General features: G+C 42.7%; 1 protein-coding gene across 4 annotated transcripts in view; it reads left to right on the forward strand.

The window, feature by feature from the left end:
* Window positions 1-16,946, forward strand: part of SGK3 (serum/glucocorticoid regulated kinase family member 3) — a 96,192-nt gene that overhangs the window by 26,369 nt on the left and 52,877 nt on the right. The window contains exons 1-2 of one of the 4 annotated variants that reach the window (XM_078786702.1): window positions 11,970-12,133; window positions 12,264-12,458. The exons of the other annotated variants lie outside the window; for them this stretch is intronic. The gene's annotated coding sequence lies outside the window, so the exon portion shown is untranslated. Of the gene's footprint in view, window positions 1-11,969; window positions 12,134-12,263; window positions 12,459-16,946 lie in introns of those variants that run through there. 4 annotated transcript variants of the gene reach the window in all.

A 16,946-nucleotide genomic window follows, 5' to 3' on the forward strand; every position in this document is an offset into this window, starting at 1 on the left:
TGGTGGAGGTGTGCAGGTGGGTAGACCCACTGGGAGAGGTACACGCCACAGCCCAGAAATTGTGCGAGGGCACCGGGAGATGAATCGGGGGAGTGAGACCCCAAATTGAAAAGCACCACAGTTTGGCCAATGGGAATTGGTTTTTAGAACCCATAGTGTAAGAGGGCCAATGGTTTGGCCAGAGAAAGACCCCGGGTAGTGTAAAGTGTGTTAAAATCATTTAGAGGGTAGTTAGGATGAAGGATCTCCTCGCACCATCTGCACCCACTCACCTGAGGTGACAGGTACTCCACACCATGCCATGTTTGATTATTTTTTATGATGCAAATGTTTGGATTGTGAGACGCATCATGACGTGGGTGTGACATTGTGCTTTGATGTTCCATCTCTGCCTCCTTATGAGGATTGATGATGAATTGATAATGGCAAATTTTTGAAGTAGAGGGATTGTGGAGACGAATTTGATATAGGGGAAATATGGGGAAGACGTGACAGTAGTGACGAATTGGTAATGTGTAGGTTTTGTACATATGGGGTAAGGGCAAGGGTGGGCTAGGTAACAGGGGGGTGACGTACGGTAGGGACGAGCTTTCTCACTTCGCCCTCCGTACGCATTTCGCCTTGCATTGCCTTTTTGATGTGTACCCTTGAGACCTTACCCCTCGCTCATCTGTCTTGTCCCCCCTTTTTGTCTCCCACATGAGGACCTGAGCGCCGTTGGGCGCCGAGGGGAACGTGCGTGGGTCGGCCATTGTGCGCCCGAAATTCCCAGAACCAGCTGTCTGCATCGATGCACCACATTATGGACCACATGCCTGTGGCCGAGCACCACTTATGGACCCCATGGGTTGGGGCATGGCCCCTCTGCTGGAACCGGCCAAGAGGGCCCGAAATCTTGCTGGCGGACCTTGGCCACAGGGCACCGATGCCCCACAGGTGAACCACACATAGTCGGCCCTGTGGGCCATAAATAAAATAAATAAGAAGGACACATTGGGCACACTTTATTGCAAATAGGCCGCCAGTAAGCAAAGCAAAAGAGAATGACAACATCTGGAAGACAAATAATAATAACCAGCAGAGGGAGCCGAAGAGCAAGAGACACCTGCAGGGTTAGGGGTTGTTTGGTTATTTTTATTCATGAACAGTGATGACTGTGCACCGATTGGTGCTTGAGGGTGCTTTGGTGCGTTTTTGGGTGCTTTAATGGTGCATTGATGCAGAGCAGACTGTCTCCCCCCCAGAAAGAACAATTACAGGTCCTGGGTTAGTTTTGTAAATAAAAATAGCGTCAGTGTAAATAATGCTCCCCACCGTCAGTGTTTAGTTTGAAGACCATTCCGCAATTCGGTTAACTGTGGGCGTAAGTCTGTTAGGCAGGGTGCAATGGAGCAGCGGGACACATTTATTTATGTTTTAAAACTGTCGCACTCAGGGTCAGGTTAAAAGTAGAGGGAACTACACCTACGTGCCACACTAAGGTAAAAGTAATAGGCCCGGGACGTGCCTAAGGGGAGGAGGGTGCAGTGTTGTGGATATGAGAATGTTTTTTTATTTTGTTGTTGTGGTAAAATGTTGTTGTAAAAGGTTGTTGTAAAATATCACCCCTCCTCCCTCCGTTTGTGGTTGTATAAAGGTCAAAGGGCGTTTCCGTAGTTAGTCCATAAAACATACATGCAGGACACGATATATCCTTTCTTTTGACAGTTATATCCTTATTATGTGTATTAGCGTAAGGCTGTGTCTTCCATTAATTGAAATACTCCATTGCACCAGTGAAAGAGAATAGATCCCCTTTCCTTCCCATCCCCAAAATCTCCATCCCATATTACATCCCCTCTCGTCATTGCCGAGCCTCGATTGCCAATATTACCTCCCCTCCAATAACCGCCATTGACCACGAGGCTCGAGTCAGGGAAGGAAGGCGTGTCTCCACCTCGTCAGAGGGGAGGGGCGTGCCCGCCCGTCGTCATCCAGGGCGGAGCCCGAGGGTCGCGCGACCAACCAGGGCCGAGGTGAGCACCCCGATGGGCGTGTCCTGAACGCCGGCGGCTTAACCGCCGGAGGCGCTATAAAAAGGCGCGCACGGAAGTAAAAGGAGAGGTGGTTGGACAGTTGGTTGGTTGCACAGAGTTGGTTGCGCAGAGAGTTGGTTGCACCGTTGGTCAGGGTTGGTTGCACCGTTGGTCAGAGTTGGTTGCACAGAGTTGGTTGCGGTGAGGAGTCGGTGGTCAGAGTGAGGGACCAAGAAAGAGTGGAGGGTTTGGACCAGACGAGTGGGACAAGGCCTGGCAAGGCAAGTGGAGGCGGGAGCAGCAGCGACACCCGGCAGCCGCTTGGGGCCTGGGCGGCGGTTTGGAGCAGGGCCGAAAAGGAACGGCGGCTGCTAAACGCGCTGATCGTGCTGCATGACCCCCCTTGGACTTCCCTCTCCCTCCAGCCATCCACATCCTGCGATTCCTGCAATTCCCCGCGTGAGTCAGTCTTTTGTTTGTTCTGTCCTGGGATAAGTTAAGCCTGTAGATAAGCTAGTATTTGCACTGTGTCACCTGCGTCTTATGTGTTGTAAATAAACTTGATTGCTCCTTTTTGCTTGTGTGTGTAAATAATAAACCCCATTACTCGTCTGTACGTCTTCTCGTTTTAATTCCTTTTCCTCTTACATTGCGTCGCTTTTGTCTTTTCCCTCATTGAGCAGCTAGGGTGCGATACGGCCAAAGTTCTGGGTGAATCGGGTGAGTTTTGTTAGGTCGCGGTTTTACACCACCGCTCGGTCTATAACATCTAACCGCGATCTATAACAATATATATATACATACATATATATATACATATATATATATATATATATACATATATATATATATACATACATACATACATACATACATACATACATATATATATATACATATATATATATACATACATACATACATACATACATACATACATATATATATACATATATACAGTCACGTGAAAAAGTAAGTACACCCCATGTAAAGTTTTGACTTTTTCAACATATATCAACATACAGCTATTTGATCTTCATTTCAACAATATTGATAGATAAAGGTGATATAATATAACAAATATCATGAAACATTTACATTTTGTAGTCCATTGTATCATTTAAATAAACATAAATGCAAATTTCACATGTGGAAAAAGTAAGTACACCCTTGGCTCTAATAGGTGGTATTGCCCCCTTTGGCAGAAACAACCTCAAGTAGGCATTTTTAGCTGCGTCGCAGACGCTGCTCATAGAGTGCCCTCTGCTGTTGTTGTTGTTGTTGTTGTTGTTGTTGTTGTTGTTCTTCTTCTTCTTCTTCTTGTTCTTGCAGAGAAGACAAAACCTCAAAGCTCCACCCATTCTGGGAACCATAGCTCCACCCATTCTGGGAGAGCCTTCATATAAACAAATATCCACCATTTTATTAACTCGCATAGCTTTGAGGCCTGTCTTGTAGGCCCGTGGTGTCCTCCTCTCTCACACAGTTTTATTTCAAATCAAATTCGATATATCATTTCATTTTTCACAGTCGCTAACATAGTTTTAGACTCGGTTGAAAAAAAACGGGAAGAAAATCCGATGAAAGTTGCCCTTTATAGAACGAAATGAATTCTCAAAGGCCTGTAACTTCAAGTCCATTGAGATTTTTTTTTTTAAATCGCGGCATGCTCAGTCATACACCGCCCGAAATAACAGACGGGAAAATGCCGAGATATATTAAAAATTCGTCCATTTGATGACAATCGTCATGATGAAATATTTAATTTATACGTCGTCACAATAATGTGGAGAGAGGAGCATAGCTTCGTTCACGTGTCGCTACACACGAGAAATTGCCGAGATATATTTTTTTACAATCACGGCATGGTCAGTCATACACCGCCTGAAATAACAGACGGGAAAATGTCGAGATATATTAAAAATTCGTCGCCACACACGGGAAATTGCCGAGATATATTTTCACTTTGCACAAAAATAACATCAAGTAATCGAATCAATAGGAATGTCCTGTGCCTATAACATCGACGTTATAGGCACAGCTGCATCTAGGCATTGTGTAACATCGACGCGACTTTTGTTTTAATTAAAACTTTTTGTACTTGTTTATAACTGTCTACCAGTCTCTGACATCGACTGGGAGAAATTTTTGCCCTCTCCTCCATGCAGAATTCTTTCAGCTGTGCGATGTTTGAGGGGTTTCTTGCATGCACAGCTCGTTTCAAATCCCCCCACAACATATCGATGGGATTTAGATCCGGGCTTTGACTTGGCCATTCCAGAACCCTCCATTTCTTTCTTTTCAGCCATTCCTTGGTGGGTTTACTGGTATGTTTAGGGTCATTGTCATGTTGCAAGGTCCACCTTCGGTTGAGCTTCAACTTTCCGACAGATGGCTTCACATTATCCTCAAGCACCCTCTGGTACAATGAAGAATTCATAGTGGATTCTATCATGGTGAGCTGCCCAGGCCCTGATGCAGCAAAGCTGCCCCAAACTATAATATTTCCACCACCATGCTTTCCAGTTGGTATCAGGTTATTGTGGTCAAATGCTGTCTTTGGTTTTCACCAAACATGTCTTCTTGTACTGTGGCCAAATAGCTCTACCGTTGACTCATCTGTCCAGAGCACATTGTTCCAGAAATGCTGGTCTTTGCCTCGGTGTTCATTGGCAAACTTTAGTCTTGCCCTGATGTTCTTTCTGGACAGCAAAGGTTTCCTCCTGGCACACCTCCCATGTAGATCAAATTTGTGCAGCCTCTTTCTAATGGTAGGCTCGTGCACTTTGACATTAACAGTGGCAAGAGTTACCTGTAGGTCCTGTGATGACATTCTGGGGTTCTTATAGACTTCTTTCAGCATCTTGCGGTCTGGTCTCGGGCTGAACTTGCTGGGCCGGCCTGGCCTGAACAAGTTGGCAGTTGTTTGGAATCTTCTCCACTTGTAGATGATCTTCCGGACAGTCGAATGATTGATTTCAAATTGTTTGGAGATCTTTTTAAATCCCTTCCCAGACTCGTAGGCATCTATAACCTTCTTTCTGAAGGCCTCGGAGAGCTCTTTTGATCTAGGCATGGTGACGCCACACACTTCAACAACAAAGAGCAAACCAAACTAAATGTCTGAGTTTAAATAAGACAGGTTCCTCCAAGATCCTCTCTCACGATGTTCTAATTATTTTCACCTGAGCTGGTGCACCTGATTCTAATTTTAGGTATTTTAAGTAGTGACAAATGTAGGGGTGTACTTACTTTTTCCACATGCGAAATTTGCATTTATGTTTATTTAAATTATACAATTGACTACAAAATGTAAATTTTTCATGATATTTGTTATATTATATCACCTTTATCTCTCAATATTGTTGAAATGAAGATCAAATAGCTGTATGTTGAAATATGTTGAAAAAGTCAAAACTTTACATGTGGTGTACTTACCTTTTCACGTGACTGTATATATATATATATATATATATATATATATACATACATACAGACTTGGCATTTAATATGGAATATTTATTTTTCTTGACTTGGGTTTACTTTCTTAACTCAGTATATCAGTATATATGGACTCAGTATATATGGACTTTCTTAACTCTCATCTCCCCTTCCTGTTCAGGCTGGAGTTCCCCAAGGAAGTGTGCTGGGCCCTGTGCTTTTTCTGGTCTTTATCAATGATCTCTCTGACTCTCTGGAAAATCCTCTCTATCTCTTTGCTGATGACTCCACTCTCTGCCGCTCCATTCCTCTTCCCTCAGATCGGCAGTCTGCAGCCTCCTCACTCTCTGAAGACCTGGACAAAATCACAGACTGGTCAAACAAGTGGAACATGTCTTTCAATCCTGCCAAATCTCACTCTCTTACTATGTCTCTCCGAAAAGATCGACTGGACAACCCTCCCATCTACTTTCTCAACAATCCTCTCCAAGAAGTTCTGTCACTCAAGCTTTTGGGTCTCACTATCTGCCATGATCTTTCTTGGGAAAACCACATTTCCAAGCTGGCCTCCAAAGCCAGTCGCCGACTGGGCATCCTCCGTCGTGCGAAGTCCTTCCTCGGCACACCTGAGCTCCTCACCACTTACAAGGCTTTCATCCGCAGCTCAATGGAATACTGTTCTCCCCTATGGGCTGGTGCTCCTGCCTCACACCTGGCTCGGCTTCACGCTGTTGAATCCAAAGCTTTCAAAATCATTGGAATCTCCCGCGATGAAGCTATCTCTGAGGGCCTTTCACTCACTCACCGCAGGCAGGTAGGTGGTCTTTCTGTCTTCTACCGACTCCTCTCCGGCCTTGCTCCCCCAGCTCTCTCTGTGCTCTGTCCCCCAAATATTCCTACAGGTCGCACAAGATCTGCCAGCAACCCTCTGATGGTTAAACTGCCGAAATCTCGGCTCTCTGCTCACCTTCACTCTTTCATTCCTCTTTTCTCCCGCCTGTGGAACAAACTCCCACACTCCCTTCAATCCCTCTCCTCCCTCCAGGTCTTTAAAACAGCTGTTCACCACCATCTCTTATCTTCCCCCATCCATAACCTTGATCTTTTCTACCCCCACTAATTCACCCCAGATCCACCTTGTTTGAAATTCCAACTTATTTCCTGGAAATCCTGGCAGTGTCCATATGTTTATACCTCTCCCACCCCCCCCCCCCCCCTTCACATGCCTCCCCCCCTTCACATGCCTCCCCCCCCTTCACATGCCTCCCCCCCAAAGCCCTCTCCCTCCCACAGATCTCTCGATGTCTCCATGTCTCTCGGTCCCTGCTCTCAAATGTTGTGTTTGTGTCCTTCCCCCTCTCTCCCCATCTTGTCTACCGCTCCCGATGTTATTTGTTTTATGTGTCTGTTTGTCTTTCTGTGTGATTAATGTTCGCTCTTTCACGAGCCTCGATCTTGTATACAAAAAAAAAAAAAAAAAAAAAAAAAAAAAAAAAAAAAAAAAAAAAAAAAAAAAAAAAAAAAAAAAAAAAAAAAAAAAAAATCAATCTGGTGAGTTTATTTTACACTTTGGTGATTTATTTGTTAAAAGAACCATGTCACTGATTGTCTGTCGCAGCAAGAAGTCAACAACAGGATTATATCACAGGTGGCGTGGCAAAATGTACGGACAGGTGCATTTGATGATTGGCTTCACAGTCGGGTATACAAGGGTTGTTGCATTCTGTATTAGTGGAAAACAACTGCTGCACGTCTCCAAAAGCTATTGCTGCTTCCTCTGGAGATGGTCCGTCAACTCGACAATGCTGTTTGTCATGGAGTGGTGGCTTTACGAAATTACGGCATGAAACAGCGTGCAATTGCTCGGCAGTATGGCATCACTCAAGGTCAGGTGTCAAAGATCCTGAAACGAAATGCTCAGAGGGGTGTCCCTACTCCAATACCGAGGCCAGGACGTCCTCGCAGAACCACAAGGAGGGATGATCGCCAGCTGCACCGGTTAGTCCGCAATGGCCGTACCAAGTCAGCTAATCGGCTTAGGGCTGAGTGGCAGCAACTGACAAATGTGCCTGTATCCAGAAGGCTAGTCAACCAACGACTGGTTCAAGCAGGCTATCGTGCCAGGTGTTCCCTGAGAAAGCCACACCTGACCAGACAACACCGCCAGCGCCGATTACAGTGGGCCAGAGAGCACCGTCAATGGCAGCCAGGACACTGGAATCATGTGATCTTCAGTGACGAGTCTAGATTTCTGGTCTATCATCAAGATGGCCGCATCCGACTGCGCAGACAAGTGCATGAAGCCTACAACAAAGATTGTATAGTGCCAAGAGTCCAAGCTGGAGGTGGTGGGGTGACCGTTTGGGCTGCTTTTCATGCAGGGGGCAAAACTGACCTGGTTGTTCTGAATGGAAATCTGAACCAGTTCAAGTACAGGGCCATTCTGGAAGAAACATTGCTTCCATTTGCTCGTGCAGCCTTTCGAGGAAACTTTGTCTTCCAAGATGACAATGCATGGCCTCATCGTGCTCGCATGATCCAACACTTTCTTGCTGACAGTGGTGTAGAGCATATGGAGTGGCCTGCCATGTCCCCGGATATGAATCCGATAGAGAACTTGTTGGCAGAAGTAACGTGTCAAATCGACCACTTGGACCAGCAGCCGACCTCTGTGCGTGAATTGCAGCAGGCTATTGTCACTGCATGGCAAGCGATTCCTATCCAAACCTTGGCAAATCTCGTGAACAGCATGCCTCAATGTGTACGTGCTCTCCTGAATGCTCGTGGAGGTTACACGAAGTACTGAACTGTAATTTTACTGTCCGCAATCCCAGTCGTAATTGAACTTTTGTTTTTGTTAAAAAAAATTTTGGCTAATGTGCAAAATAAAGAGATACTTCTGGAAAACGTACAGAAGTTTAACACAGTACTGTCCATGAATTGAGTTCGATATCAGTTTCCATCACTTTCAAGGATCAATTTATTTGTTTTGAAATATCAAATGTGGTTTTTGTTTCTTTTAAAGGTCTCATTAACATAATCTCGAATAATTTCAACATATTTCCAATGAACTTTTGGTTCTAAGACATCTTGAAAAGTAAGTTCACCCCCACAAAAAAAATAATCCATATTAAATTCCAAGTCTGTATATATATATATATGTATATATATATATATATATATATATATATATATATATATATATATATATATATATATGTGGTTTAACATTGGGGTGGTTGGGATTATGCATATTTAAAAATAAAATTAGTGCATCCAACAAAAACGTAACTAGAAAGCATCTGAAAATGCAAAGCCCGTCCGCGTCCGTTTGTATTCAGACGTCTTCGTCTTTTTCTGTATGCTCAAAATCACGAAAACAGTTGTTACGGATTCGTCACTTCCATTGTTGTGGTTTTCATAGACTGTAAACATTTTTGATTCCATGTATTATTATTGTTGTCGTTTGAGGGAAATAGAAATTATTATTTTCCAAAATGTAAAAAAAGTTAATGTTTTAAATGAAACCGGAACCGGACGACGACAAAGAGGAAGAGGAGAAAAAAGAGGGCGGAGCGAGTGAGTCGGAGAAGAAGCATAGTTGCTTTGCGGTCTGGAGCGAACGTTGGCGAGCAAGAGTCACGAGTGAACTTTGGGTTTCACAGGAAAGGGATTCCTGCGACAGAGTTGTTATCGCTGTGACAGATCAACCTGCGTGTCAGGTTTTGCGGTCGATTCCGAAGAGAATCATCGTTGGGCCGTTACGTCTCGAGTACGGGCCGTCGGCCATTTTGACTCGCGCGCTTTGCGCGCCGCGCAATTTTTCTTTGCTTCGCTTCAGCCGTTTTCACCGCATTCAGACGTTTATCTGGCGTGTGTGTGTGCAACGTGGATTTTGAAGGTTAATTTGCGGTTCGCCGACTGTGAGCCGTGAAACGTCCATACTCGAGGGTGTGATTTCCCAGTCTCCTGGAGGGCTCCTTTGCATTTCCCAGTCACCTTGAGGGCGCCGTTGCGCAGCTTTGACCGCATGACTGTGACTGTCAACCCAACGGGATTCTGGTCTCGATTATACATTGTTCTGACGATCGCTGGAGCAGATCGACTTTGGCTTGAAACCGGAATCAACTCTGATTAGAAGCCGGGAAAGAGACATTGGGAATGTTCTTGTTTCACTCACTTGGAGCACAGTGAGTTATATATTACGAAACTGATGGTACCATCATAGGATATATATTGATTGTACATTTGATTACTATTATTATTGTACTGTTATTCTTGTGTGATCTTAATACAATATTGGTTTGTTGGTAACAATTGGTGTGGCTTCACCATTGATCTTTGACATACAGAATAACACATTTTTCTGCCGTGACTCCTCTCCGGGCTCAGAGGTACACTGTGACCAGGGGGTTGGGGAGGAGCACGTAACACAGTTTAAAAAATACAAAATGAAAATTGATGCTGTTATGCAGCCTTGATCTTTGAGCTTCAGATCTGAAAAAACAATCTGCTTGGAGCTTTTGATTAGTGAAGCAATTCAGTGACCCGATATGCAAAGTCTTTAAATTTCAGATTAACTGGATGAAAATGGACGATTTTATGCAACCTTGACCTTTGTCTTTTTTATCTAAAAAAAACAAAAACCAATCGGCTTGTAGCTTTTGATTGGGGAACAAATTCAGTGACCCAATATGCAAGTTCTTTAAATTTCAGGTCAATTGGATGAAAATTGATGATTTTATGCAACCTTGATCTTTGACTTTTTGATCTAGAAAACAATAGGCTTATGGCCTTTGATTGGTGAACCAATTCAGTGACCCAATACACAAAATCTAAAAATTTCAGGTCAATCGGATGAAAATTGACAATTTTATGTGATTTTGACCTTTTGAACAAATTATTAATTTTCCCTCTCCATATTCTCATAATAAAACTTTGCTGAAAATTTGATGACAAAACTCAAATGGTAAATTGAAATTTCAGGTCAGTTGGATGAAAAGTGATATTATGTGACGCTGACCTTTGACCTTTTGACTTTTTTGACAAAATTGTTAACTTGCCTTCTCCGTATTATCATAATAAAGCTTTGGTGAAAATTTGATGAGAAAACTCAAATAGTCAAAAAGTAACAAAATGTTAAATAAGCATTATTAAGGATTTGGATTATATGCTTCTTGAAACCAGCTTCAGGAGAACTGTCATGTTGCTTTCATGTTGCTTAAAATCCAGCTGGTTCAATGATAACCTTCAATGAGGAGATAATCAACCTATTCCACCTATTCTGGTCGATATGTTGTGCCAGTGCACTCTTTGGTGGTGACCCTTAAATGCCCCATAGGGGCAATTCAGGTTAGGTAATAAATGCTATCTATGAAAAGACAATTTCACTCGTATTCCCCTCAACTGAAAGCAAATGAACGCTTGCTCCATTGAAGAATACAGTGAATTTTCCACTCCATAGCCCTTACATGCAAGGTGCCCTTACCAATGCCCTTTTATAGCCCTAACAGAATGCATGCATTGGTCCATAGGAAGGTGACATTGGAAGGTGAGAGGTTTCATGACGATCACCAATGAATCAGTCATGTATGTGCGTCTGTGTGTGTTTGAAACGATGACCCGGTTTATTTGCCCCTTTCTTCTCAGAAGCGGGTGTTGAGGAAACTGAAACCACTGCTCGGAAAGATTCTGGTTTCAAAGCATTCAGATCATCCCTGGTTGCTTTTTTCATGTGATGTCCTTCCAGCAGTAGAAACGCCTTCCTGCAATAGCACAGGCATTCCTACAGGAATGTCCTAATGCCCGCCCACCACAAAAATAGTACATTCGGAGATTATTCAATCGTGATGATACTCGTATTTTATTCTGGTCGAACGGCCGCCCTATCTCTATCTCTCTCGCTCTCGCTCTCGCTCTCGCTCTCTCTCCCCCTCTTTCTCTCTCTCTCTATCTATCTATCTCTCTCTAACTGACGATGTTTTGTTTGGGACATGCTTGGCAGTCATCAATCGTATTTCCTCTTGCAGTTGTGCCAACATGCAGAGGCCACTGGCAGAAGGACACCATGCCCACCTTTGTGATGCATGACATACTAAATTGTACTGAATAACCTGTTAAGCTATCAGTACTAAACTGTACTAACTAACTTACCAAAGATAACCCACGACCCCCACAGCCTTCGCATTATGTGCGAAGTGGCCTCACCACTTCTGGGTGGCACTTGCACAAAATTGAAATGATTCACCAACATCCCAACACAATAACAACAGCACTTGATGCACGGGTTGGGAAATCTCGACCCAGAGTGCTGTTAGACAAAGGTCAAGAATGTCCAATGGAGTAATCGTCAGAGTACAATGGAACCTGGGGTCACGGAATCATGAGGCAAGTGCTCAGAGCACAAGGTCCATCATGGGTCCAGTTAAATGACAATGTATGGACGTTTAGCATGCGCACTGGAGCAGGGTTGTGGACCAATATTTACGGTGCATCGGTCCACTTCTCCACTCCGGCGGTGTATCTGTTAATCCATGTCACTACATTTTTATGCAAGCCAGTTGTTCACTGTTCAGTTTGGGCTGCTGTTTCCAGTTGAGCTTTCTGGTGAAAGACGGATTAACGGGAAGAGTTGCGTGCGCCGTCGGTGTGTGGGTGGAACACATTGTCCTTGTTCTGTGAGTCGTCTTTCACTTTGGCGACGGCTGTCAGCCGCATTGCTTTCTAGCTCTTGATGCAACTGCTCATCCAGTTTTATTTGGATATTGGATATATTTAATTTGTTCTTATTTTGCCTCCCTCACGCAGACTCGAAGGTTTAGTGCTTTGCACTTTCCTAAATTATGTTGTGTGTTTCCACTGGCCCTTTACATCCTGGGTTAGATATGGCTCTGGTTCACTTAGGTCCGGCGCTTCCACTGTCTGTACCAATCCGAACAGCCATTCTTGAGCTGTTCTTTCTGCTGGGTTCGAGTTCAGCGACATTTTAAAGACTGTTTGAAGGTTTGCTGCATCACTTGCGTTTAATCACTTGCCTATTCTTGAGAGTGTCGTTGAACATTTCAAATGCAATTTGATACGTTGAGTTTGTTTGCAGCTCACTCGATACTCGAGCTCACAGCTCACGCGTATAAGCACAATGGCTTCCTTTGAGCTCACGCACGAATGGGCTTTGCATTTGACTTCCGCTTGGCTCAGTCTATTTGGTTTGCATAGTTGGAATTTCTGGCCTGCTTACACGTTTGCTTTGCATAGTTGCACGTTTGATTTGCATGTTGGTCACACATGTGCACATAGCAGGTTCCCGGTGAATGCGAGATATCCGTGCAATGTTCTGTTGTTGATATTTCATGTCGTTGTTGGATTCACGTGCACACATCATGAGAATGATTTCAATGATCATCAAAATCTGCCTGTAGTCAAAAAATAATTGATTTTTTTTTTTTAACATTATCAGTAAGCTTAATTTAAAAAGCTTTACACTGTATTTTGGATTTGTTCTTCTGGTAAGACAAAAACGAACACACAATTGATTATCCTTTTAGTTATATGACGATATATGGCAACTATTATCATTAAGTTACACTGATAAAATTTTCATAATCTTGGAACATGTCTTTTAATCCTGACAAATCTCACACTCTCACTGTCTCTCGGAAAAGACTGTCTGGTGAATACTTTCTATCTACTTCCTTAACTAGATGGTATTTCTAGAATACTTACCATGTGCAGTCAACTTGATGCAAGACAACCTTTCTGTTTTTGAAGGGTTTTTTTCCTGTTTTTGAAGGTTTTTTTTCTTTTTCTTTGATCCAATATGGATGCTAGAACACGTCAGAAAAGACATCATAAATGTATATGCTCTAATATAATTATTGTGTAGATCACCCTCAATAAATTTCAAACTGATCAAACTAAGTGTTGCCTCTGTCGAATTATGACATCATAATAAAGGCACCAATGACATCATCATTAAAAACACTTATTCCTCATGCGGAGTTCTTTACAACAAGCCATGTTTAAAAAAATTTCCATGGAGCAGTTTTGGAGATATAAAGGTGCAAAGTTTTTCGGTTTTTCAAAGATGGCACCTGCACCACGTGACATATGACGTCATAATTATCATTAGAAAAATTATACAGGCGGAAGCGCTCCTATGGTCAAAATTTAGTATCCTTCGGACTAACAGTTGCACAGAATTTGTTTTTTCATACTGATCAGATCAAGCGTTGTACTTGTCGAATTATGACGTCATAATGAAGGCACTCATGACATCATCATTAACCACCGTTTAGAGGCCATTTTTCCCCGCAAAGTGGGGGTTGGCCTTTTCGGGGACCGTGGTTGTTGTTGTTTTTTGGTCCCCTTTTTGAAGCAGTGTTTTACGGCCGGATGCCCTTCCTGCCGCCAACCCTGTTTGTCGCCTTTTTACGATAAACAGGGAATTACCAGTGTACTGGTACTCAATTTGCCGACCTCGGAAGGATGACAGGCTGAGTCAACCCCCCTGGCGTTAATTCAGCGATCGACCGGGATTCGAACCCAGGATCCTTGGATCCTAAGCTGGCACCCTAGCCGCTAGCCCAACACCAGGGACTTATGACATCATCATTAACATGTCTTATTCCACATGGGGAGTACTTGACAATGAGCATTGTTTAAATTTTTTTTTTCCTGTGAGCGGTTTCGGAAATATAGAGGTGTCACGTTTTTCCAAGATGATGTCCGTACCACATGACCTATGACGTCATAATTATGAATTAAAAAATTGTGCCAAAATTGTAATTTTCCCACATATATCAATTTAATTGAAAAATTATACTGGTGGAGACGCTCCTACTGTAAAATTCGTGTCAATCAGACCAATTGTTGCCAAGAAAATGAAATTTAAAAATGCAGACAAGTACTTACGTCACACGTACGCATGTACGCAAGAAAATGCCTAACCCTGCTTTTCGCTTCGCGAGCACAGGGTAACAATCCTCTTGAAGTAGTTCAGTCACTCAAACTTCTGCGCCTCACTATCAACAATGATCTATCTTGGGTAGACCATATTTCTAAGATGGCCTCCAAAGCCAGCCACAGACTATCAATCCTCCGTCGTCGTATAAAGTCTTTCGTTGACACTTTTCTCTACCGACAATGCTTTCATCCGCTAGATGGAACACTGCTCTTCCTTTTGGGCTGGCTTCCCTGAGTCACACTTGGTTCAGATTGACGCTCTGGAACACCAGGCTTTAATAATCATTGGAATCTCCTGTGATGAAGCTGAGTCTATCGGCCACTTAACTTTCACATCGCAAGCAGGTCGGAGGTCTATCTACCTTTTACTGCCTCTGTTTCAACCCCCACCCCCTCAACACAAGGCCAAAAAATCCATCTCTGGCCCAATCTTAATTGGAGGAAGTGCCATATATGCAAACAAACGAACTGTATTTTTTATTATAAATATTTAAACGACAAGTATTGTACACCACTCCATTCTTATTCCCTCTCCAGGCGCTGCATGACGTCATCGCCCAGCACTGAAGGTGGCCCGGCGATGACACACGCTGAAAGGGAGTACTCAGTTTTCACCCCGGTTATTTGTTTGTTTGTTGAAAAGCTGAAATTTTGGCACAATAGTGAGCAAGTGCTTTGGCAAAAGCTATTTTTTGTTTTTTGATTAATAAATTAATTGATTAATTACTTAATTATTATCGATTAATTAGGTACTTATTTATTTTCTTTCTCATCTGGGCAATATCTCAGACACCTTTTGAGCAAGGAAGCTGATATTTGGGCACGACAATGACCAAGTGATTTGGCTATAAAGGGTATTTTTGATTTATTGATTAATCAATTAATCAATTTAGTATTTATTGATCAGTTAATTAATCAGTTAATTTTTTTTTCTATTAATGAATTATTTAATTAATTTTCAAAAGGCGACTGCTTCGAATGAAACACTGGTATGCTATTAGCCAATTGATTAAGAAATTATTTTACGATTATTATTTATTTATTTGAAATATGCAATTAATCAATCAATTATTGCACACCTCTCCCTCCCAATACCGTCTCCATGTGCTGCCTGAAGGTGCCCCGGCATTGCCACGCTTGAGGATGTTATTTATTTATTTGACATGGGGACGGCATGGGGATCTGTTCTCAAGTTATAACACAACAAACAAACAAACAAGAAGACGTCATGCAGAGCACGATACTTGCAAAATCCACCTCTCCTCCCCCCCAAAAAAGGATGCCATTGATCCATCAAATTGTCCATTTCATCCAGATTAAAATTGACGATCTCGATCAAAGCTCGGGTTAATAGGATGAAAAGTGAGGAATTTTGAAATGAAAATTGATGATTTTAGAAGTTTCACCTTGAGTTGACCTTTGCCCTTTTGACCTCAAAAATAGTTGGTTTTCCAATTCAGTGAGGCGCTATGCAAATGCTGTTAATTTTCAAGTCAATTGGATGAAAATTGATGATTTTGGAAGTTTGACCTTGAGTTGACCTTTGACTTTTTGACCTCAAAAATAGTTGGTTTTCCAATTTAGTGGCTCGATATACAAATGATGTTCGATTTTCAAGTCAATCGGATTTAAAATGGCGATTTTAGAAATTTGACCTCCAGATGACCTTTTACCTTTGACCTCCAAATCAATAGGCTTCTCAAGTGTGACGATCTCTACAACTTGGTGAAGTTTTGTGACGATCGGTTTCAGAATTGTGACCTGTAGGCCAGTGACAGACAGACAGACAGAATAACAACAAACGCAACTGACCAATATACTTGAAAAATCTTCGATTTTGCAAGTAACAAACAGACAGACACGGCTCCTTTTATAATACTAGCAACGGTACCTGCCCTACGGGTGGGGCTTCAATTGGGAGGCCCAAATGAAAAGGCTAAATATCAGAAATTGAAGGCTTTTTTGCTTTTAAACGATTTATATAAACATCCGTTAAATCTAGATCGGTGCAGCCGTTTGTGCTTGGAGAAGGTCTTTGTCCGAGGTCACCGAGTTCGATCGGTGCAGCCGTTTGTGCGGCACCCGGGAAAACAACATCGTCACAATGAGAACAATGAATGTTATGCGAACGCGAATGTTATGCGGGAGTCCAAACCTGAGAATGCTGGAAACTAAAGCTGAAATTGGGAAAACTAAATAGCCTATTTTACTCCGGGAGATCCCAGGATTATCCACCCAAAATATCTTTGCGATCGGTTCAGCAGTTTTTACGGTACCTTCGAACAGACAGACAGACAGACAGACGGACATTTGGTGAATTATAGTAAGATGAATTACTAAAAGAAAAGTTTTCTTTTTTGTAGTTGCGTGGAGGGGTGGTACCGTGGTATGAAGCCGGTTGTAGGGTGAGGAATGTATAAACACCGACCACACACTCGTCCTTTGACTATACATGTATACGTATAGTATCCCCCATCCATATGCATTATGCAAGCTACCTACTATACCCCGATCCCATATACATCTAGG

The sequence above is a fragment of the Myxine glutinosa genome, chromosome 11 (genome assembly GCF_964187855.1).
Source record: "Myxine glutinosa chromosome 11, kmMyxGlut1.1, whole genome shotgun sequence".
Classification (NCBI taxonomy): Eukaryota; Metazoa; Chordata; class Myxini; order Myxiniformes; family Myxinidae; genus Myxine; species Myxine glutinosa.